We start from the raw sequence: 25,373 nt of genomic DNA on the forward strand, positions 1-25,373 counted from the left end.
TTGTGTGCATTTTTGTCAGGTTAGGACTTAGGTGGGCTGGCAGGGCTCCAGTAAGCAGCCCACAGGTCATGCACGTGGGTGGGCGCTGTTGGTGGTTTAGGATAGAGTTCTAGTGCTGGAGATGCAATGTGTGCCCAACTAGACTGAAAGGATTTTGTTGGTTGTCGCTGTATAGGTATGGCAGAGGTATTGAGGTTCGTCAGGGGTTTCAGTGTAGATATGTGGATAAATGGTATGTGACTGATTTCTGGAACATGCATAAATGATGGTGGTGGTGAGAGATATTAAAACACAAATAAGGATACAGAGAGAACAGAAGCTTGGCCATCTGGCACACATTATTAAGTAGAAACTCTGAAAATGATCTTCAGTGGCAAATCTACAGTAACCCTCATGGACAAAGCCAATAGGTGTGGCTTTGGAAATGTATAAAATGCGCTGTTGTTTTCTCCAGTGGGGGCTTTCCAAAAAGAAAGTCCAAAATGCATTTAGCAAGTGAGAGCTAGTGGCTATGACATTTCTTGTCAAAATGGTGGATTAATAATTCTTTGCAGAATACGCAATCAATATATCTCTACATTTTCTTTTAACCTATTTGTAACCTTCTTCTGGACAGATATATAACAAACCCTGAAAAGGATTTTAAGTTGAAGCAAACTCTTACCAAGAATACGTGGTTGGTGTACATTGTCAAGCAGTGTTTGCTGTAGCTTTGATACACAATTCATATACAACTTTGACTGTGGACATTAAAACTTTAGCGCATGCCACCCCTCACCCCCCCACTATCACCTTTGCCAGTTGAAAAATGTCTACAAAACATCTGAAAGCAATTTGGAGGTTCTGAAATGGTTTTTAGGGGAATGTTTCATGCAGATTCATTAAATGATGCCACAGTTTCTATCATCTCAAAAAGTGCCTTTCCTATTGAAGAAACCCACTAGTCATTACTATTACAGCACTAAAACAACCTCAGTAATGAAATCATGCTGTAGGAATAAAAAAAAACATTGTGTGTGACGAATATATGATGGAGCAATTCAGTGGGTGCGGGTTTATTCGTAGCTCAACTCCATAAAGTGATATTGTGCATTGATTTACACAAAATGCATAGTGTCTTTTTTAAGAAGGGCACGCTTAACTTGCAACAATATAAATAAATGAATAGCTTTCTAGAAGAATCCATCCTGATTTTGTAATGAAAAATGGTAATATCAATAAATGTACAAAAGCACATAAGATAATGTGCCCAATGGGACTACAAAACGGGAAACAACTATTAGGTCTGCTAGACTCCAAACTACCGAGACCAAACATGGCTGTTCTATGTGAAGGTGCTCGGGAGGGAGGGTCTACAACCACGTTTTAGCTCACTGTACCTTTCACACAGGAGAAATAACCATTTGCAAATCAGTCTGATCCCACCCACTTGGGCAGTCCATCACTGAAATGCTAAACAATTATCCTCTGAACAAGAGTACCAACAGCAACCGTCTTTTCTGCGGGTGCGGTGCTGCTTTGGCTCAAGCCCTCTCAGCCCAGATGTGGTGGGCCAACTGGAGGTCCTTGGGCATGATGGTGTACCCTCTTGGCGTGGATGGCGCAGTGGATGGTATCCTCAAAGAGCCCAACCAGGTAAGCCTTGCTGGCCTCCTGCAGGGCCATGACAGCTGAATTCTGGAAGCGCAGGTCGGTCTTTATGTCCTGGGCGATTTCTTGCCCAAGGCGTTGGAAAGGCAGTTTTCGGATTAGCAGCTTGGTGGATTTCTTGTAGCCAGTCAATACAATTGAAGTCATAAGGGTATTCAGATTCTGACTCCTTCCCCGTGCAGATTAACACATCATGATCAGAACCAATTATGTCACTTTAAAAAAAAAATGTGACCTTTCACTTTAGTCCCTACAAATAACTAAATGTCCCTGTACAGAGAGCAAGCTCACTGTCCCTTGGGGTATAGTGTCCCTAGTAAGGCGCTGGTGTGTCACCTATCTAAGGGGGAAGAGAGAGAAGGAATGTAAAGAGGCTCTCCTTAGCCTGGCTCACTACTTTCCTATGCTAAAAGCTGCACATTGAGGTCAGTCAACAGTTGTCTTTTAATGGTGTTGCTGGCCCTTCGTGTGACTTATCATAAAAAAGGCGGTGCAACCACCGTCTAGTGGGAATATTTCCACTAAGTTTGGGTAAAAGATTATACATGTCCTATCTCCCAGATCACTACCAGGTTATCGTGAATCTGGTGGGCTGGATTAGCTGCCTAATCCAACCAGTGTCGACCGGTTTCAGCAGGGTAACTTGTTTGCCGCTTTCTTCAGGACCTACTATAGTGCCCCATGTGGACACTTATTTTGTTATAAAAAGGACAGTTCTTGTTATAGCTGTCTTTTAATTTCTTTTGCTGGTGCGGGCATCCTCCACAAAGTTGGGACATTTCGTCATTGCGTCCATTCCTTGCAAGGGAAAACACATACATATCAGGGGTCTGGGGTGAACATGACTACTATTCGCTATGCTTTGGTATCCTTAGTGTGTCTTACCGGAAACTTTTTAGCCTCTATTGTATAGGTGTGGATCCGGTCTCTGCAATGTGTCTGATGGAACCCTATAAGGTAAGTTGCCACCAATGAGTTTTCCATTTTGCTAAATTTGTATTTTCGTTTGTGATTTTTATTTTTATTATTATTAGTGTCCCGTCTTTAATAATGAGGAGTGCACTTACCCTACCAGAACAAGAGCCGTGCGTTCTGTGTGTAGGGGGCATTCATGTCCTTCTTCTACTTTTTCTTGCAGGCCGTCTCGTGTGGTTAGCGCCTGAAAACAACGAGACATTGTGAGGAAATGTATTTTGCTCTCTCTTAAAGTTGCAATGATTATTTTGTTTCTGTAATTAAGGTGGTTGTTCTTGGTGACTGGATGAAGCGGAGTGGATATATTCCAAGTCATCTCCCCCCCAATTAGAAATCAAACGGGACATGGCAATTGTGCACTTAATGAAGATCGCCCTTGCATATGCTAGAGTTTGCCTTTTCTCCGGCTCTTGCTGCATGTTTACATGTCTAATTGGCAGGTACAGTTGGTATTCCAGCTGCTATGCCGGTGTTTTACGGATTTAAGCAATTAAACAATTAAACAATTTAGAAGGGTTTTTTTAGATTTTCGTAATCCCCATAAAGCAGGTCATCCATACAGGGGCTAGTATTTACCTTCTCTGTGGATCGCGTATCTTTTCATCTGTCTCCTTCCAGCTTCCGCGTACTGTGCAGTCGCCATCTTGGGAGAGTTCCCCTTATGTACTTGCCTGGAGGTCAATAGTCCCTTTTTAGTTTCTATGCCTGACATTTCTTGTAATCACATGCTTCACAGTGAATGGTGCTATGGGCCTGTTTTTTAATTTACCAATGCAATTATGCACAGAGGTTTTGCATGATGCCTACCGTTATCCCACAACAAGTTTGGAAATATGCAGAAATTGAATTTGAATTGGATTTCTGGTAGCGCCTGATCTCCCTCACAGTCACAGTGCTGGGACGGTAGTGGTGAGGTTTCTTCAAGCCTCCAGTGACAGGGCGCTCTTATGGCAGCCTTGGTTGCCAGCTTCTTGCGAGGTGCCTAGCCTCCGGTGGACTTGCAGGTGGTCTGCTTAGTACGGCCATGGAAGCACTGCGAGATTTGCTTTCTCTCCCGATGAAATACTTTTCTTCACAATGATAAGTATCCTTCCCCGGTTTGCATTTGCACTGCCCTAGCGGATCACCACTGTTTCCCAAAATGCAGTTATGCCCAAGTTTGCTCAAAGTGGGTGGGCCTGCTGCTTCACGGTCCTAAACGTAGAGTGAGTTCTGGGGAGGATTTTGACTTTTTCAAGTAGCCCTATATAAAAAGAATTGCCATTTCCACTCTTCAGGAGTCCCGCACAACATAAGCAATGTTTTTAAAATAATGTACCTGTTCTAGAAATGGCTCACAGGAATTGAAAGGCCACCCCAAAATGTAAAGTGTGAGTGGGTGCACAGGATGAGACCACGTCCTGTACCCAATGCCATCATCATCTCACCTCCTGAAAGACATATGAGGTAGCTGGTAACGTGGGAATAGTTGGGGGGTTGGGGGTGCATTGAGCAAGAGGATCATTACTGCACACACCCCTCAGAGCCAGATAACATTGCACGTACTTGCAACCGTGACAGAAAAAAAGGAGCTAAAACACTGGTATCCTTTTTCTAATGGCCATGTTCAATTTACAATTACCAACTGAGTGAGTTTTGCATTGTGGTGCAGCAAGGGAAGAGTAAGGGTCATAGAAAGTAACACTTATGCCACAGGGGGCAGACTTTAGGACATTTCAAGCAGTGTCTTATTATTTGAATTAACCTTGAGGAATACAAGGTAAATCCTCTAATATGAATTAGTGATAGACATTTGAGGCCAATATGTGGGTCTATAAGGCCGCCCCTGATGCATATGAAGATGCACATGCACATTAAAATTTGCTAGCAGTGGTAAGGATGTAGCCTACTCCCAGAACCCCCTTTACCTCCCACAATAATTTAGTGTATAAAGACACAATTGTAGACAAGTTACAATGCAAGGAGGCGGACTGGAAAAAAGATAGACTTGACGGGGGAACTAGGAAGGACCTTCTTTTCTACACATGACCCGGTATTACTCCCACCCCGAACCTCCCACTCATTCAAACCAGTGATCTTTGCTGAGGGAGGGGAAACCAGGTGGAGCAGGTATGATTGAACGCAAACCCAGTGCTGGCTGCACAATCAAACAGAAAGGTTAGGTAGAAATGTAGACTACATTCCAGGCACAGGAAATAAGACTCTACTGAATTGTACATGATTACCCTGGTTTTAGACAGCCCAGGAGTAGGGATCTGTGTTAGTTTTTGATCTGCCCCTGTCCATTCTGTGAGTATGTGTTGGTGCTGTACTGAGTGTGTTGTGGAATGTTTGGACAGGACCTTGCATGAGTGTTCCACTGCGCATGAGGGTTCTAAGAAAATCAGTTGGGACCTGGCACTGAATGGATGAGGGGTCCGGTGGATGTTTTTCCCTTGCCTATGTTACTTACCTTTCTGCCCTTATGTACTTGCCCTGAGACTGAACCCAGTAAAGACTTATGAAACCCAAGAGCGGCTCCACCTGTGTATATTTTGACTCCCAACCTTAAATTTAACAATCTGCCAACTTAAAAAAAAAGTCACGGCTCTGAGCATTACCTCATCAAATGTTAATGGTGTCCACAATCACATCAAAAAGTGCAACGATTGTCAACTATTTTAAAAGCCCCAGGCTAGATAGTGTTCTGCTCCTGGAAATTCACATGGCGTACACCATAAACTCAACGCGGTTATGATACATTTTTAACAAATCCTTAAATACAAAATCCTACAAGTGGACTCAAATCATGACTGCTTCTTAACAATGTGTAAACACAATTAGTGGCTGTCTATTTACCCAATGCTGGTTCCGCTAAGGTTACATTTGAGAATCCCCACTAATGCATGGAATATAAGACAGAAAGCATATTAACAGGGGGAGAATTCAACTTGATACCAGGTGCACGAGCAGAAATTAGTTATGGAGAACGGATGGGAAATAGAAAATAAAGGATTATCCTATTGTGGCAGCAGGCCCTAACAACATTTGGTGATTACCCCTCCCGATGGGAAAAGATTCTACTGCCTCCTCTTAGCTACAGAATGCCTATCCCGAAAATGTACTTGCTCGAACACACCATTTAAGGATCGCAAGACGTCTTATTATGAAATATACAGATTTCTCTTAATTTCTAATGATTCACACCCATAAAAATACAACTCATATTGGAAGAAACAGACAAAACTCATTCAATTTGGCAACTCAATGCCTCAGTCCTGGAAAGTAGTAAACAGCGTGAAAGATTAACAGGGTAATTCATGGAATAAATGTGTGCGGAAAACGGGGCACAAGCGTGTAAAATGCAGCGCACGTGTGCAAAACGCAGCAAACACATGTTTACCGATACATGGAACACATTGCGCAAGGCTTACCCATGACCTGCGCCGAATCCGCGCGGGTCCAACACGTCATTGCGCCATCAGGAACGCTCTGCGCGAGACACCCAGAGAAGGCGCACACCGTCGAGCGCACATACCTAAAAAGGGGGCAGAACACGTGGAATGGGAAACAACATTTGAAAATGTGGGCGTAACAGGGGAAGTTCCGCAGTGAAATCCCTGCAGCGTCCACACGCACGCTAACAACACGTATTCATGGAATCAAACAGGGATAACTGGCGCGTGGCAAAAGATGCGCAAACCCAGAAACACATACGCGAATCGAAAGCTGGCGTAAGCACCCCCATGCAGCATAAAAGTGCGCACAAACAACAAACGCACGTATACAGCTACGATGAATGAGGAGGAGGAGGATAGCCAGGCCCCACATTTTTTTATCCAGGACCAGCCTTTTTGGGATGCCTGATGACCAGGTCTATGGCAGGTATAGATTTCCACCTCATATCATCCTAGACCTGGTCACTGAGGGCGAGGATGGCCTCACAACACCCACACTGTGCTCCCAAGCACTTAACCCCTTGGAAAAGGTGCTCAATGTACTGCATTTCTTGGCCACTGCGTCATTTCAGTGGACAACTGCCATAATTGGGGGCGTCTCACAGCCCACACAGTCATGCTGCCAACACCAGGTGTTGGCAATCCTGACTGCTTGTCCCTCAGTCCGCTGCCACATATACATGCACAGAACACCGGCAGAAAGGCAGGCCGTGGTCCAGGACTTTTACGGGATTGCACACTTCCCAAAAGTGCTTGGTGCCGTTGATTGCACCCATGTGGCCCTACATCCACCTAGGGCCACTGAGAACATCTATCACAATTGCAAGCACTGGCATTCCATCAACGTGCAGGTTGTATGCGATGCCAAGGGACTCATAACCTCTGTCTATGCAAACTATCCAAGGTCCACCCATGATAGTTTCATATTCAGAATGTCACCCCTAAACTGGGCCCTGGAAGCTGGGAGGCCTGCCAACATATGGCTCATTGGTGAGTACAAATGCCTGTGCACTTGCATGCATGTCATACACAGACAAATAGACAAACCCAACTAATGACAACAATTATCACCTCCCCAGGGGACAGTGCCTACCCTCTGAGCAACTACATGATGACGCCAATACGGAATCCCACCACACCACCTCAGGTAAGATACAACGCAGCCCATATTGATATCAAGCCCATACTGGAGTGCACATTCAGAGTGCTTAAGTCACGTTTCCGCTCCCTTGACCTCTCTGGTGGACAGCTACTATATGCACCCGCAGTAGTGTGCAGGATCACTGTGGCAGCATGTGTCCTGCACAATGTTGCAACACGGCGGGGCAGACCAGTGGACATGGTGGTGCCCCACATCCACAACCACATTCACGGCTGCTGCGCATAGGAGGGGAAAGGGCACGTGTCGAGGCAGCCCGTACCCAGCTTGTGGCACCATTTTTCACCTAAAATCCCACTGCTGCAGAGTGCACAGACGCCTGCCACATTCCAGGTGGCAATCAATGATGACAAAGGGTCAGTCAACTGTCAACTGTCACAACCTTACCACCCTGAGAATGTGTCCTTGGAAGTGCTACATTGTGTGCATCCCTAGCTACTTAAAGAAACCCAATCCCGTGTGACCAAAAGGCACACATGCAAGGCTCAGAACCCACTACTCTCTTGCAAAACAGCACATCCAAATACTGGTATGTCACCTAAACCCTCCCAAACCTCATGCCAACCGCCCAACACATGGCATGCAATGTGAAAACTCCAAAATGAATGCACAACACATGACACAATTGTCACAAAGTGCACTTTGACAAATCAAACTGTATACATGAACACCTATTTACCATCATGAGACATCATGAACACAGGACCCAACAGTGACAATGTCAGACAGTTACCAATCACAATAGCATAAGTGTCTCAATGTGACAAAGCCACCACATGGACCCCTCCCATCCTGAGTGTATGGTTGCAAGCAAATGTGGGAGGGTACCGCACACAGCATGAAGTGCATCGATAATGGAGACAGGCAAGGTAATACATGAAGATTTAACATATAAATATGCACATTTACAATATACTTACGAAAATGCATGTCAACCATGCACTGGAGAAACCATCATGAATCTCCAATAGGGGTGTATACTGAGGAGGTCCAACAAGGCCGAAACATGTCTGGGGTTGCTTGGTTTTCTGTGCAGAGGGGACCTGGCCCAGCAGTTCGGGCTGGGCTGCTACCTTCGGTGGCGGCAGCTGCTGACTGATTTGCACATGGCTGGTCCCCTTTTGCAATGGCGCAGACAGGCTAAAACACGGTGGTGTGGAAGGTTGCCCAGAGCAACTGCCAGTGGTTTAGATTCATTCAAAACCTTCCACCCATCACTTTTGTGGTCAGTTTGTTTCTCCTTGTGAGAGAGGGTATGCCCAGACATGGGTCCCTTGCTCGCTGCGCCACAGGGAACCAGGCTGCACTTCACTGAGGAGGTCCAACAAGGCCGAAACATGTCTGGGGTTGCTTGGTTTTCTGTGGAGAGGGGACCTGGCCTAGCAGTTCGGGCTGGGCTGCTACCTTCGGTGGCGGCAGCTGCTGACTGATTTGCACATGGCTGGTCCCCTTTTGCAATGGCGCAGACGGGCTAAAAAACGGTGGTGTGGAAGGTTGCCCAGAGCAACTGCCAGTGGTTTAGATTCATTCGAAACCTTCCACCCATCACTTTTGTAGTCAGTTTGTTTCTCCTTGTGAGAGAGGGTATGTCCAGACGTGGGTCCCTTGCTCGCTGCGCCACAGGGAACCAGGCTGCACCTCACTGAGGAGGTCCAACAAGGCCGAAACATGTCTGGGGTTGCTTGGTTTTCTGTGCAGAGGGGACCTGGCCCAGCAGTTCGGGCTGGGCTGCTACCTTCGGTGGCGGCAGCTGCTGACTGATTTGCACATGGCTGGTCCCCTTTTGCAATGGCGCAGACAGGCTAAAACACGGTGGTGTGGAAGGTTGCCCAGAGCAACTGCCAGTGGTTTAGATTCATTCAAAACCTTCCACCCATCACTTTTGTGGTCAGTTTGTTTCTCCTTGTGAGAGAGGGTATGCCCAGACATGGGTCCCTTGCTCGCTGCGCCACAGGGAACCAGGCTGCACCTCACTGAGGAGGTCCAACAAGGCCGAAACATGTCTGGGGTTGCTTGGTTTTCTGTGGAGAGGGGACCTGGCCTAGCAGTTCGGGCTGGGCTGCTACCTTCGGTGGCGGCAGCTGCTGACTGATTTGCACATGGCTGGTCCCCTTTTGCAATGGCGCAGACGGGCTAAAAAACGGTGGTGTGGAAGGTTGCCCAGAGCAACTGCCAGTGGTTTAGATTCATTCGAAACCTTCCACCCATCACTTTTGTAGTCAGTTTGTTTCTCCTTGTGAGAGAGGGTATGTCCAGACGTGGGTCCCTTGCTCGCTGCGCCACAGGGAACCAGGCTGCACCTCACTGAGGAGGTCCAACAAGGCCGAAACATGTCTGGGGTTGCTTGGTTTTCTGTGCAGAGTGGACCTGGCCTAGCAGTTCGGGCTGGGCTGCTACCTTCGGTGGCGGCAGCTGCTGACTGATTTGCACATGGCTGGTCCCCTTTTGCAATGGCGCAGACGGGCTAAAAAACGGTGGTGTGGAAGGTTGCCCAGAGCAACTGCCAGTGGTTTAGATTCATTTGAAACCTTCCACCCATCACTTTTGTGGTCAGTGTGCACAATTAGGACTTCAGACTGGCCACAGAAATGATGGAAGCCCAATGCCTCTGTGTTAGTTACTGTCACACGCTGCCATCCTTGCGAGCCCATGGAAAGGGGAAGCAGGAGACACAACACCAACACGAGACAAGCCTGTATGGGCCCAGCCGGAACACACAGTGGATGCCTTCGGATGCCACAAAGCAACACACTGTAACATGAATGCACAATAGACAAAAAAATAAAAATGACCATGGTCGACCAGTGCAGTGGGGGGGCACCCAGGAGGGAGGAGGTGCAGGGTGAACCTCAACACCCACATGTGTGGATGTTAAGAGTAAAAAAACAACCTCCATGGGCTCATGGCCTACACGTCTAGGCCATAGTGGGAGTTCTGTCGTCGCTGTCGTCACCCTTGTTAGGAAAGATTTCATATGTGTATGTAATTTTCCCTCCTGGTGTCAACCCCCAAACTTTTTTGCTGCTGTTTAGACACCATTGTCTGACTTTACCAGAGAAGCACAGCCTTCAGCTGCACTCTTCTGGGCTTTCGCTCATTTTTTATGGGCTACTGACATGCCCTTAAGACAGTCAGTACTGGGAGACTTTGTTTCCCTTAGTCCTTTTCTCATGTTGCAACTTTTGTGCAACATGTAACAAGTGTGTAATGTATCTTACCATAGAGCACACTTGGGTCTATAGTCATTTACAAAGGCCCTAGATACTCTCGCTGGACATTTTATGAACTGTGCAGATGTGTCATGGACAGGACTGGTGGCAGCTATCGTTTTGCATTATTTTTAACCCTTTCCTGCCATGTTCAGTGCATTAACTGCGTTTGGCACGAATAGGTGGCCTGGCTACAAATGGCCATGCCACGAGGTCCTTTGTCCTGTCCTTTGGCCATCTTGCCCCGTCACCTTCCCCAGTTTGAGTTGACCCGGGCCAGTCCTTATTTGGTCATGCACTTTCTCGCAAATCCCAATGCTTTCGTGGGCTTCTCCATGCCTTGTGTGTGTGCCTCCAGGATGTGGGTTGGGATGTCTGATCCCAATACACATCCTGGTTGCCAGAGAGTCTGGAGTGTCCTGAATGCCTGAGACCACAGTGGTCTGTGATTGGTCCATGTATGGAGTGAGTGTTTGTGAGCAGATCTCCCATTGGGTCCTCCACGTTTTGGGTCAAAGGGAACTTTGGATAAGAGGAGGCTGGAAACACCACTACCAGGTCAATCTCCTGAGTTCTCACTGAACAAAGGATAGGATCCAAGTATCCTGCAACTACAAAACTGAGTCGAGGAATCGCTGGTGACCAGCTGGAAGATTTGGCACCCTGAGCCCACTGTCGTCCTGTGGGACCCATCTGCATCTGGTCATCCTAGAAGGTCTGTGAAGACGCTTCGACCTATTGGAATTGTGGGACCACCTATTCTCAGCACCTTCACCAAAACCTGCAAGTAAGCTTTCTCGGAAGTGTCCCATGGCCAACTAGTGGGCTGACCAGCTTACTCAGGACCTTTGCTCTGTCCGCCATCGTTTTGAGGAGGCCCTCGAAACTTGGTGTACTGCTAGCTCTGTGTGCACGGCAAACTCACACAGTATTTCGTACACTTGGCATTCCCAGGTCTGAAGTGAGACGAGTGCGCCCGGACCAGAGAAAACGCGGTTACCGTGTTGCTGTCAGAACTTGATAGTTGTGAAGATTATGAAAGCCTCCGCCCCCAAGTACTACACAGAGAGATACCAATTAACTCCCTGTGCGATCCTTGAAGCCACAGGTAATAGGTACTGGAACGCCAGATCCCTGGAGCGCCGGAACCCCCAAGCCGCTGTAAGGTAAGCAAGCAGTTAGCACAGAACCAAGCAAGCAGTAACAGATAAGGACATAAACTATGAATCACTAGACCGCTTACCTAGTGGTGAAAGGGAGGAGGCTTTAACCAAACCGTGGGCTCAGGGTGAATAACGTGATGGGTGTTCTAGAAGTACCCTCAGTGTGTGGCAAAAGGCAGCAGCAGTAGGGTGTAGATGGCTGTTCACCGCTTTTGTTGTAAAACGTGGCACACACTGGAAATACCTGTGGAGGCACTGTTGTTTCAGCCAAATTGGGTGAGGGAAGAACTTGAAGCGTGGTAGCAGAACTGGAAAAGCCAAAAACAGTCCGTGCAACAGATCCATGGCGAAGTGTTCCAGAGAGGCAAAAGATAGCAACAAATCCGAAGGGTATATCATAAGAAGTCCAGCTAAAAAAGTCTGTGGGTCGAGATACTGGAAGAGAAGGGATGTAGGCAAACAATCCAAGGAATAAGGAAGGGAATTCCATAGTATGTAGTCCGTAATCCAGAAAGCCGGTAGTCGAAGTTTGTGAGTACACCAAACAGTGCTGATTAGAACAGCTGTGAAGCACTGAAGGGCACGTAATCAGAGCATTTATCCTGTTGCTATGGAAATTAAATCACGTGAGCGGGTCTTCCGTATCACATGATCCATGGGACTAACACGTGAATGGGTCCTCCGTGTCACGTGATTCAGAACAGATCGTGGTTGCCTGACAACAGGACGCTTAGTCCCGCCTGTACCAAGGCGCCAGGGAAGCTGCCAGTAAAGGAACGGACGTAAGCGTCCCGGGTGATGGTATCTGATGCCAGTCCATGAGCGATGCCAACGGGCACCGAACCGCTGCTGCCACAGCGGAAGAAGGGGAATCAGAATGCATGACAGTTGCCTTGCTGCAGCAATGCCCTTTGCAAGTTTGCTGCATTTGTGACCCTCTTGCCCCTGGAGCCTGCTGCAGTGAAACTGGGGCAATTCATCCACCCAGAGCAGAGAAATCACCTCCAATTTGGGTATCATCGCTGGATCTCAGGAACTAAAAGGTGACGAGACGTCCTTTTTGCCGCATTCTAACCTGCAACTGAATTGGACTAACCTGCTGAAGTTTGGGTCTCCTTGCATCAGGGATCGGTGAGTAATCAAAAACCCAACCGTTGGCCGCTAGCGCAAGAGCCCATTTTTACGCACAAGTGGCCCCTGGGGACCTCTCTCCTGTCCACTTCTATTGCGAAATAGCGACTCCATCCGGAACTCTCAAACTGCCTCTGCCTTGAAGTGGAGGTCCTTCTTAAATAGTGGGAACTTATTCTTCATCGCCTTATCCACCTTCCCAAGCTGCTAGAGACCCCTGAAGAGACCCTGTTTTGCCCATTGGAATAGCTGCATGCGTTTGCATTACATGTACTATTGAGCACAGGGCTCCCCTATTCTTAGGGCTTGGACTGCCTCTTAGGTGAATAACTGATGTTGAACTGGTCCTAAAGATTAACTGCACTGCCTGTTTCCTTCCCCTCTAGGTTGTCGACATATTTCGTGCAGTCACCCCTTTAGACCCCCCTGGTATTGTATACATATTGTATTGAGTGTGATGTATTGGTTTACTTAGTGCTACTGTGATTCTTTGCTATGGTCTATGTTACAAAGGCCTTGTAATAAATGTGTCTATATTTTTTATATAATACCTGTCTGGAGTAATTTGCAAGTGTCCTTGCTCTGTGTGCTCATTGAGGTCCTTCAGTCACCCTCACCCCTCCTGAGACTTAGGCCCTCATTAGGACCCAGGCGTTAAGGGGTTTACGGCGCCGTAAACGGCGCCGACCCTTAACGCCTGATTCCAAGGTCCCTTTGCGGGATGGTGATTTTAACGCCTGCTTTTTGCAGGCGTTAAAACCCATGCCGCAAAGGGACCTTGGTGCTAATTACGCCACCGTAATTTACGGTGGCGTAATTAGCGCCTTTCCCCATTCCCATTATGCCCTATGGGGCAAAAATGGGAATGGGGAAGGGTAAAATGGGAAATGGGGATTTACCGCCCCACTCACCTTGGAATGGGGCGGTAAATCCGCCATCCACCATGGTGTAAACGTAGTTTACACCATGGTGTTAAGGGTACGACCCAGGCAGTAACTTACCGCCTGGGTCGTAATGAGGGCCTTAGTCTTGACCGCCTGCCATAACTACCCTGATTGGTCTGGCTTGTCAAGCTGCCCATCCTGGACAGAGTTCAGAAATCCCTCTTAACAAATTGGTGTACAGTGGTGGGATAGGACTGAAGGTATCCAGTGTTGCATACTTGTGAAGGCATTTCCAGTTATTCCTACCAGGGCACATAGTGAATTGTTGTAGTATAACTGAAAAAGGCCATTGTCCTATCAAACAGTATGGAAACATGTACCTTGTTAACTTTAAATGCTTCTAAATCTGAGAAATTGAGAAAGATGTGTGCTGAGAGAGGTGTCTCTGCTCAAGGCACAAACATGGAAATGATCCAAAGAATCATGGACTGGCAAGAAGCTCAGTTTAGTGCCATAGCTCCTGTGGACAGTACAGAAGGAGGTGCGGCTGCTCCCACTGGCAGAACTGACAGTTCTGTCGCTGCACTTGTTCATGGGACCCATGAGGATTTGGAGGATGTAATGTCTAGTGTTTCCTCTGCCAGTACTGAAGGTGAGGCCATGCTTGAATTCAAGAAGCAAGAACTGCTGTTTAGGCATAAGGAGCTTGAATTTAACATGACAAAACTGAAAATAGAGCAGGCAGAAAAACAGAAAGACAGGGATCACCAGTTGGACTTCAGGTTGCCAATGGATCCAAGGGTCCTGGACATGGGTCTGGGGCCTCCTCTCATCCAAGGGTTCCTAAAGATATGCTCAGTGTATATGAGGAAAAGAATGACATTATAGGTTGGCTGAATACATTTGAGTATGCATGTGAATTTCAACAAGTTGACAATGCTGATAAAATTGCCTGGTTACTTAGCAGACTGCCCCATTCTGGCTGCAGTGCCATTATGGAAATGTCAAAAGCTGAGAGAGCAGATTTTGCAATGCTGAAGCAAACTCTAATTTTAAAGTTTGGAAGGATTCCTGCCCAATACTTAAAAAGATTCAGAGAGTACAAAAAAGAAGATAGTACCTGGGTATCTTATGTAACTGAATACTTAAAAAACTTGACTGGCTTGGTTGAAGGTTATAAGGTCTCTCTTTTTGAAGGTATGATATGTCTTGTCATGCTTGAGCACATTTTTGCCTCTTCTTCCCCTGAGCTTTAGCAGCACTTGGCAGATTCAAAGGAGATAGATCATAAGAAACTGGCCATAGCAGCAGACTTGTGGGTGTCACATAGAGTGTCCCATAAGGACAAGACTCATCCTGGTAAGCAGGAGGAGGGGAAAAAGTCCAAAGATAAGGAGGGTGGAGAAACTGGTAAAACTTCCTCCCATAACGACCACAAAAGAAAAAATAAGGGTAAGACACAAGAGAACTCACAGGGTAGTGGAGGTCAGCCTCCAAAACAGAACTCTGGTTATAGTAAGCCTCCCTATGTAAACAGACCCAGTGGATATTGTTTTGCCTGTGGAACAACTGACCATGTGAAGGGGGATCCCAGATGTAAGGTCAATGTAAGGTCAAAACCTTGGAGTCCACTCTGCTAATCTGGCCATCTCCTCCTATGAGGAAGAAGAGATTACAGGGGCATCCTTCCCCTCAGACTCCTTCCCCAGTGGGATAGAAGCTGAGGTAGTTTAAGTTTCCCTGGGTTCCTGGGAGCCTAAATTCTCAGAGGCTTATGCTAGGATTCCAAATAATACCAAGTACTACTTTAAAGACAGTGTGCTGATCAATGGAGTAGATACTCCAGCTCTTAGGGATAGTGGGTGCAGTCGAACTGTAGTGCATGAAGACCCAGATGAAGTTGCCAGAGCTCCGCTGGCCCCCACTAAGTTGGCTGATGGCCCACCTCTCATGTTCCCAGTAATACCTGTTACTCTTACTATCAATGGTACAGCAGTCAGAATTCCAGTGAGCATACAGAGGAATGTCCCAGGAAAGGTCGTGCTGGGAAATGATCTCAGAGCTTTAGTGCTTGTGGGAGAAATAGCTGAAAGACCCTGCACAAGGTCCCAAACAAGGGCAGCACTGGCCAAGACCAATGCCATGCCCCAGCCAAAGGGGAACCCCAAGGCTAAAGGAGTAAGAAAATCTAAAAGAGGCAAAGAAAACATTCCCCCTAACTCACCTACCACTAAAGTGGAGGTAGTTGGTCAATCACCAGGACTTGACAAGGAGGTGGTGATACTTGAAATAATTGACCCACATGACCATCCTGAACTAAATGATTTGTTAGTAGAAGGTGGTCCTGATAGGGAAGAATTTAGTAAGGGCCAATGTCTGTCAATGCCCATCTCTGGAAGGCCTAAGGAGACAGGCCTGCGCCCAGCGTGAGGGTGAACCTCCTGGAAAGCACAGGATTATTGGGAAGGTGGGTTCCAGTATAGTGAGCCTACAGAGTCTACAGAAGGAGACCATGAGAGGTTGCTAGTTCCCCTTGCTGTAAGACCCTTCCTCCTGCAGCTGGCGCATGAAGTGCCCCTTGCTGGTCACCTTGGAATCAAGAGAACCAAGCAAAGGTTATCCAGGCACTTCTATTGGCCCAAGATGGGGGTGCAAGTAGAAAGTCACTGCAGGAGTTGTGCCTCCTGCCAGTTCTGGTAAGAGTGGCTCAACAATCCAAGCTCCATTGGTACCACTCCCAGTTATGGGGGTACCATTTGAGAGGGTAGGGATCGACATTGCTGGTCCCCTTGACCCCCAAACATCCTCAGGCAATAGGTTTATCCTGGTGCTGGTCGACCATGCCACCAGGTATCCTGAGGCCATCCCATTGAAAACAGTGACTGCCAAGTCAGTTGCAAAAGCTTTGCTTGGCATATTTACTAGGGTTGGCTTCCCTAAAGAAGTTGTGTCTGACAGAGGCAGCAACTTTATGTCCAAGTATATGCAGGCCATGTGCAAAGAATGTGGGGTCACCTATAAGTTTTCCTCTGCATATCACCCACAGACCAATGGCCTAGTCGAACAGTTTAACAGGACGTTTAAGAGCATGATTGCGGCTCTGGAAGAACCCCAACAATGAAAATGGGTGTTACCATGCTTACTGTTTGCCTACAGAGAGGTACCACAAGAGGGTGTTGGCTTCAGCCCCTTTGAACTTCTGTTTGGTCACCTTGTAAGGGGACCCTTAGCCATAGTCAAGGAGGGATGGGACTCCATATCTACCAACATAGTGGACTATGTGCTAGGGCTCAGAAAAAGGATGGTACTCCTGATGGGCCTGGCTAGTGAAAAGTTGAAGGCAGGGCAAGCTCTGGTGAAACATTGGTATCACCAGAAGGCTTCCTTCATCAATTTCACACCTGGTCAGCAAGTCCTGATCATGAATCCTATAAGGCTTAGGGTTTTACAAGACAAGTGGTCCCTTACACAGTGGTGGAGTCACTGGGTGAGGTCAACTATTTAGTGGACCTTGGAAGGGCTGGTCAGGCTCCAAAAGTGTTCCATGTAAATAGGCTGAAGGCTTTCATCCCAAGGGTTCAAATCGCAGCACTACTGTTGGCTTCTGATGTTGAAGAAGAGGAGTCTGAACCTCTTCCTGACCTGTTCCAAAGCAGTCTACCTTGGGAATGAAGTAGGTGGAGGGAGGATACAGCCTCTACCCAGGAAAGTACAAGCAGTACAAGACTGCCCTACCCCTACTACACAGACCCAAGTGAGAGCCTTTTTGGGACTCACTGGGTACTAGAGAAATTTCATGGCAGACTATGGTACCATAGCTGCCCATCTGACTGCTCTCACTACTCCAAAGAAACCCAAGAAGGTAACTTGATCTGAAGAGTGTGAGAAGGCCTTCAATTGCTTAAAAGACTCCTTGTGCCAGGCCCCTGTTCTCAGGGCCCCTGATTACCAAATACCTTTTATTGTTCAGACAGATGCCTTTGACACTATGATAGGAGCTGTACTATCACAGGTAGATGAGAAGGGTAAGGAACACCCTATTGGCTTCATTAGTCGCCAGCTTAAGGACAGAGAGCTCAGATGGTCCACAGTAGAGAAAGGAAGTTTCTCTGTTGAGTGAGCCCTAAGGAAGCTGAAGCCCTACCTCTACAGGACCCACTTCACTGTGCAAACTGACCATAAACCCTTAAAGTGGCTAATGAACATGAAAGGAGAGAATCCAAAGTTGCTTAGGCAGTCCATAAGTCTGCAAGGCTTTGACTTCACTATTGAGCATAGGCCAGGTGTCCAACATAGCAATGGTGATGGGTTGTCCAGAATGTTTTACCAACCTGAACAAGGTTGGATTAGTTCCCCCTGACCTTAGTTCGGGGAGAGGCGAGTGTTAGGAAAGATTTCATATGTGTATGTAATTTTCCCTCCATGTGTCAACCCCCAAACTTTTTTGCCGCTGTTTAGACACCATTGACTGACTTTGCCAGAGAAGCACAGCCTTCAGCTGCACTCCTCTGAGCTTTCACTCACTTATTATGGGGAAACTGACATGCCCTTTAGACAGTCAGTACTGGGAGACTTGTTTCCCTTAGTCCTTTTCTCATGTTGCAACTTTTGTGCAACATGTTACAAGTGTGCAATGTATGTTATCATACAGCACACTTGGGTCTATAGTAATTTCCAAAGGCCCTAGATACTCTCGCTGGACATGTAATGAACTGTGCAGATGTGTCATTGACAGGACTGGTGGCAGCTATCATTTTGCATTATTTTTAACCCTTTCCTGCCATGTTCACAGCGTTAACCATGTTTGGCACGAAGAGGTGGACCGGTTCCAAAATGGCCATGCCACGAGGTTCTTTGTCCTGTCCTTTGGCCATCTTGCCCCTTCACCTTCCCCAGGTTGAGTCGACCCAGACAAGTGCTTATTTGGTCATGCATTTCCCCGCGAATCCCAATGCTTTCGCAGGATTCTGCATGCCTTGTGTGTGTGCCACCAGGATGTGGGTGGGGATGTCTGGTCCCAATGCACATCCTGGGTGTCAGAGACCACCGTGGTCTCTGATTGGTCCACGTATGGGGTGAAGGGAACTTTGGATAAGAAGAGGCTGGAAAACACCACTACCAGGTCGATCTCATGAGTTCTCACTGAACAAAGGATAAGATCCAAGTATCCTGCAACTATGAAGCTGAGTCGAGAAACCGCTGGTGACCCGCTGGAAGGTTTGGCACCGTGAGCCCGCTGTCATCCTGTGGGACCCCTCTTCATCTGTCATCCTAGAAGGTCTGCGAAGACGCTTCGACCCATTGGCATAGTTGGACCAAATATTCTCAGCACCTTCACCAAAACCTTCAATTAAGGTTTCTCGGAAGTTTTCCCTGGGCCAACCAGTGGGCTGACCAGCTTACGCAGGACCTTTGCTCTGTCTCCGCCGTCGTTTTGAGTAGGCCCTCGAAACTTGGTATACTGCTAGCTCTTTGTCCACGGCATCCTCACACCAAAATTCATACACTTGTCATTCCCAGGTCTGAAGTGAGACGAGTGCGCCCAGAACGGAGTAAACGTGGTTACCGTGTTGTCCTGCTGCGGCAACGTCCTTTGCAAGTCCTCTGCATTTGTGACCCTCTTGCCCCTGAAGCCTGCTTCAGTGAAACTGGGGCGAATTCATCCACCCAGACCAGAGAAATCACCACTGTCCCATTTGGGAATCTTCGCTGGATCTCAGGAACTAAAAGGTGTCTAGACGTCCTTTTTGCCACATTCGAACGTGCAACCGAATTGGACTAACCTGCTGAAGTTTGGGTCTCCTTGCACCAGGGACAGGTGAGTAATCAATACCCCAACGGCTGGCCCCTAGCACAAGAGCCCATTTTTATGCACAAGCGGCCCCTGGGGGCCCCTCACCTGTCCACTGCTTTTGCGAAATAGCGAGTCCATCCCAAACTCCCGAACTGCCTCTGCCTTCAAGTGGAGGTCCTTCTTGAATAGTGGGAACTTATTCTTCATCGCCTTATCCACCTTCCCGAGCTGCTAGAGACCCCTGAAGAGACCATGTTTTGCCCATTGGAACAAACGCATGCGTTTGCATTACATGTACTATTGAGCACAAGGTTCCCCTCTTCTTAGTGCTTGGACTGCCTCTTAGTTAGGTGAATAACTGATGTTGAACTGGTGCTAAAGATTAACTGCACTGCCTGTTTCCTTCTCCTCTAGGTTGTCGACATATTTTGTGCAGTCACCCCTTTAGACCCCCCGGGTATTGTATATATATATATTGTTTTGAGTCTGATGTATTGGTTTAATTAGTGTTACTGTGATTCTTGACTATGGTCTATGTTACAAAGGCCTTGTAATAAATGTGTCTATATTTTTAATATAACACCTGTCTGGAGTAATTTGTAAGTGTCCTTTCTCTGTGTGCTCATTGAGGTCCTTCAGTCACCCTCACCCCTTCTGTGACTTAGTCTTGACTGCCTTCCATAGCTACCCTGATTGGTCTGGCTTGTCCAGAGGATACCCTGTTTCAAGAAACTAGGTTGGCTTTCTGAACTTCTGCCCCTCCTGGACAAAGTTCAGAAATCCCTTTTAACAACCCTCTGGTGAAATATCAGATGATGTGCGTGGTAAGGGTGCCTGACCATGCATAGCCCTCGTATGCTCCTCCATGGCAGGAAGCATGCAGGTCTGGAAGGTTTGGTTCTGTAGGATGATGGTATGGAGGTCCCCATGCAGCACCTCACGTGTAGCACTGAGTTCAGCCTGCAAGGTCTCACGTGTAGCACAGAGTTCTGCCTGCAAGCCCTCACGTGACACGCGTAGCCTGCTGCTGGAGCTCCACCTGCCTTTTGGGGGGGGGGAGAATGGATTCGGTCACCGTTTCCACGCCCTGAGCCATCATCTCACATGATGCCCCCTGTTGCTGTGCAATGTCATACATGGAATTCTCCCACACAGTATTACCCGGTGGCACACGGCCACCGCGTTGCCAGACACCACACCTGTCGAGCCCAAGGAGACCTGGTCCCTGCTGTGCGGGCGCTGCCTGGGGCTTAAGGACTGCATTCCTCCTTTGATCTGCTGCCCCAGGACCAGGAGAAAATTGTGTGGAGCGTGACCCTGCATCTGTAACGGCCACAGGCGGACATACCAACACTGACTGACCCCTTGAGGGGTCTACCCCCACTGCAGGTGTGTTGGGCAGAACAGCATCCATGCCTGTCAGATGTAATGGGCTTATCAGCAATGGAATCCTCTAGATCAGTTAAATCCCCCTCCTCCTTCTCCTCACCTGATCCTTCTGAAGTAAACCCGACCCTCTTGTCTCTTTTCCCTCTGCAGGTCTTCTTTTTCTGGTACAGATACGGCCTTCCTCGGAATGAAGCCACTGTGTTGCCGGACAATGACAGAGAACACAGGACCCCCTTCCGAGAATGCCAGAAACAAGAGGAAAAAAGGCAGCGGCAAAAAAAACCCCTCTTGTATGAAGACCGTTGTAGTTCCGCTGTGGACCGCGGTAGGAACGAAGCGACGAAACCAACAGGGCCTCCGTGGACTAGGCGGGCGAAAACAAGAAACAGCAGGAGAGCTTCACAGGGTAAGTGTCTGGAAATAACAAACCCGGATCCACTGGGGCACCGAAGAGTGGAGCGCCATAAGAAACGGAGCACAAGGCACAAAGGCAAAGATAGATAATACACAGGAGAGTAAGGCACAATGACAGAGACCAAAAGCAAACAAATGAGAAAGGCGGAAAGCGAAACGAAAAGAACAAGGGACCATAGCAGGAATGGCGACAGGAAAGAATAACAGAGAAGGGCGAGGGCAAGGTACCGAAAAGGACAGAAGAGCCAGAAAGGAATGAAAGCGCAAGAAAGAAGGCAGCAGCAGCTGCAAGCGGAAAACTAAGGCGTGTTAACCCAAAGCGAAAGCGAACTCAAGGGGTTGCAACGTGCAGTCGAAAGAATGGATGGAGCTAAAGTAGGAAGCAGGGAGAAAGTGGACAGAAAACTAGACCGTCAAGATTACGGCATGGGAAATGTGCCGGTGAACTCAATGGCAGCGCAAACGCCATGAAGACCACAAGCGTCAGGAAGGCAGGTGCGTGACAATGCAAGAATCACTCATCTGCGACAGCACATATGGCTCAACATCCGATTCTGCATCAGAGACATAGAGATCCTCAGAGGTGTAGTCAGGGACACCCCAGGCCAGGATGGTCTGGAGCACCAATGGATGTTCATGGCCTACCACACCACAGCCTCCACTGGTGCCTAGTTGGGGCCCTGAACACTTCACCCCCTCCGCCATCGCCTCCTCCTCCTCTGCTTCCGTTGCCTCATCACCTGCACAAAATGAAAAGAAGACATGAGCACACATGTTAACAGCATATACCACACCCATAGGTATCACAATGTAGACATCCAACGCATGAAGCAGCCATGTCACACATGACACAAACTCAGGCATGCATGCAGTGACAATCAAATGGAAGGGGACCGGAAATCAGACATGGACGTGTGTCAAATGTCAAGCCAACACATGTACTGCATGGTGCATAGCACCTGCATCACATACAAGTGTGTGCCTGTCATAGACCTCCCAAAAAAATGACAGATGCCAACACACAGATGGCACGTAGCATAGCCTTGTCAGTACTGTCAACCAGACCCAGTTGGAACTCAAATACTACTGTCCATGATCCATGTGAAATGCATGCCATTAGACAGCACATGGAAATCACTAAGACAAAACACACATGCGTCACAGGATGCAACAACGCTAGGGTGTTGAAGTACAATCAATGCCAGGTCACTTTGACATCACACAAGTGAATAGGCATGTTGAAGGGAGAAACAGGGCTCAGAAGTGTGTGTATGCAGAGCAGTACATGTGCAAGGCCCCAACTATCAATAAAAACACAAAACAAGTAATGTCCATGTGGTGTCATGATGGCAGTGTAAGGGCAAGTGCAGTAATCATGTGCAAAGTGCTGACAATGGGTTGTAGGGATACAGTAAACCCCCCAACCCCAAGGGCGGGGAATGATTTGGAGGCAGTGCATGGCTTGAAATGGTGGATTAGAGTACTGTGTAGTAGTGGACAGTGTGGACAGGTGCAAATTGCATTATCTGAGTCATCTGGGACTACAGCAGTGGAGAGCAGTACAGAAAGCACAACACATAAGGAAGCATCAGAAGTTCACCCAGACACGGAGAAGCTACACCAGCAGTTAGATAGAAGCAGGAAGGCTGTACCAGAGGGAGCTTCATGCTCGACACAGAGAGAACCACAAACAAATGGGCGTGAGGATCAACTGACTCTGAGTGAGCACGAAAGAGATGATCAAATACCATGAGAAGGAAGAAATACCGGAGATGGAGTCGAATGAGGGCTTTGTCCCCGACCCATAAGGCTTGCCTGAAATGCACATGGCCCATGCATTAGCACTCATGGCCACTGTGAGCCTGTGCCATCAGCACAGTCCGAGTGAGAGACCCTGCATCAAGACCAAAGGATGTCCCACACAGTCCATGTCTGGCTGAGTAGCAGAGGGTAGAGTGTATATTTGTAGAATACTGGGAACAGGCTGTTGCAGTAGTCTGCCATGGAAATCACCAGTCCCATGGAGACAGTGAGCTGCTGGGGAATAGAGAGGCAAGGAAGGATGCCCCTGAGGAGGATTAGCTTGCAGGGTGACCTCACAGAGACGTCAGTCATGTAACGACAGAGGGCAAGATTTGAGTGGAAGCTCATCCGGCTATCCACAAACAAAAATTTGGAGCAAGAACATGGACACGAGAGGCTGGCCAATGATTGACATGGAAGGAGGGTGCAGGTGTGGTGATGAGGATTGCCTTAGTGTGCAGCACATGGTCTGTATGCAGTCTGCATCACATTGCATTGGTCACACATGGAAGTCATGAATACATAGCCTGATCTGGCATTCAATCACAACACATCACCCAAGCAAAATACACACAGCCTGGACACACATTCATGAACACTCACCGGACATTGTCTCATAATCCGCCATGCTTCCCACGCCTTGAATCTGACTCTCATAGATGAATCCTCCAGCGATCTCCTCATGTAGAGTGAGTTAATCGTCCTCTGCTGGTGACCCGCTGCCACTTACCAGAGTTGAGGCATAATTAGCAGCACGCTTATTTTTTGCTCGGCGTCGGAGGTCATGCCAATGCTTCGAGCAATCATCAGCTGTGCGCTTCTCACATCCCAAGGCGTTAATACGGTCTACGATGCACTGCCAGTGGGCCCTCCGCTTAGCAGGCTTAGTTCTGCACCCTGCCGTCACCAGCATTTCGTGGCCATGTGCCGACACATAGCCCACAACTGCGTCCAGTTCCATTTCATTGAAACTCTTCTTCCTTGACGTGCCGGAGGCCTGAGCCGTGTCTGGTTTCCCAGCCTGTACCACTGGAGCACGCTTCTTCCTCTTGGGAGATGGTGCAGACCCTGAGTGGCTACTGCCGCTCGGTTCAGTAGGGGCTGAAGTGCAGGTTGACTGGCCACTGGAAGCAGGCAATGGCATGGCGACCGAATGTCTGACTGCAGGCATTGGCTGCTGGGTGGTGTCACCAGAACCCAGCCCCACAAGTGCCTCAGTGGCAAGGTCTGGGAACAACACAGTCCTGGCCAGGTGACTCAGAGCTGGGGTGGTATCAGGTGCAGCTGCACCTGCATCTTCCACACCCTGGCCGGCTGGGGCAGCAGATGACAGTGCCATAGAACCACCTGACCTGGTGTTTGCAACCTTCAGCACACATCCCTTGGACTTCCTGACACGGAAGTCAGACTGTGAGTCATCCCCTGCCTGTTCCATGACCAATGATGGCTGGGCTAGCAGACCATGAGCCGGGGTGGTTCAGCTGCAGCTGCATCTGCAGCTACCACTCCCTGCCTGCTCCTGACAGCAGATGGAACTGCTTGTCGGGCCTGAGGAGTGCTGGGGATGGCAACATTAGCTGCATCTCCTTGACCCGCTCGGGGGGCATAGTTGTCCCTGGATGGGCCTGACACACTGCCCTCATGGACCACCCTGGCCACGTTGCCCACGTCCATCACCTCGTTCACCCTGGCCACCCTGGCCACGTCCCCCGCTGCGGCCAGCTCTGCCAGCTCTGGGAGGTCGCCCAGCTTTGCCTCCCTTACCACTTGGTGGACTCCCAGGAATAGCACTGATTGACTAGTGTTAATGGGAGGTGCACACAAAAATGTTCCTGGGCAATTGGTGTGAAGGGGGCAGGGTACGTGATGGAAAACGTACCCCTGTGCTCTTGCGAGGCTGTCTGTTACCCCTGGGGGAAAATGACGGGACACGTAACACTCAGGCAACCCAAACACAAAAATGTACGTGCTCGCGACCCCTCATAGCCCACGTGCATGGTATTAACATCCTGCAGTACGCTGTGGCACCCAGAAACACAGAAAATGCATACGCGTGGAACACACAGGCTACTATGACCTCGAAAATCAGGTATGTGACACACAGGGGCAACCAGTGGGAAAAATGCATGCGCGACTAACCGTCTGCCTTGAGAAATGAAGAAAAACACACACGCGTGTGCGCGTAGGCAACTCCCCCGCCAAAACACGAAGTACGCACAGCAACTGTAGTGAAGAAATCGCATGTGAACCCACAAAAGACCAGAATCTCATTTGCCGGTCCTCATGAAAAGCATGTACAGTGCACCAGTGTCCTACGCAGACCTTTAACCTGTACTGAAGAGCAACGCCCGCACGTGTCATGTCA

At 48.4% G+C, this 25,373-nt stretch overlaps 1 pseudogene; it reads right to left on the reverse strand.

Moving 5' to 3' along the window:
- Positions 1-1,523: 1,523 nt before the first annotated feature.
- Positions 1,524-19,609, reverse strand: LOC138525953 (histone H3.2-like; annotated as a pseudogene).
- Positions 19,610-25,373: the final 5,764 nt, after the last annotated feature.

Source organism: Ambystoma mexicanum, chromosome 7p (assembly GCF_040938575.1).
Source record: "Ambystoma mexicanum isolate Mex_15411 chromosome 7p, UKY_AmexF1_1, whole genome shotgun sequence".
Classification (NCBI taxonomy): Eukaryota; Metazoa; Chordata; class Amphibia; order Caudata; family Ambystomatidae; genus Ambystoma; species Ambystoma mexicanum.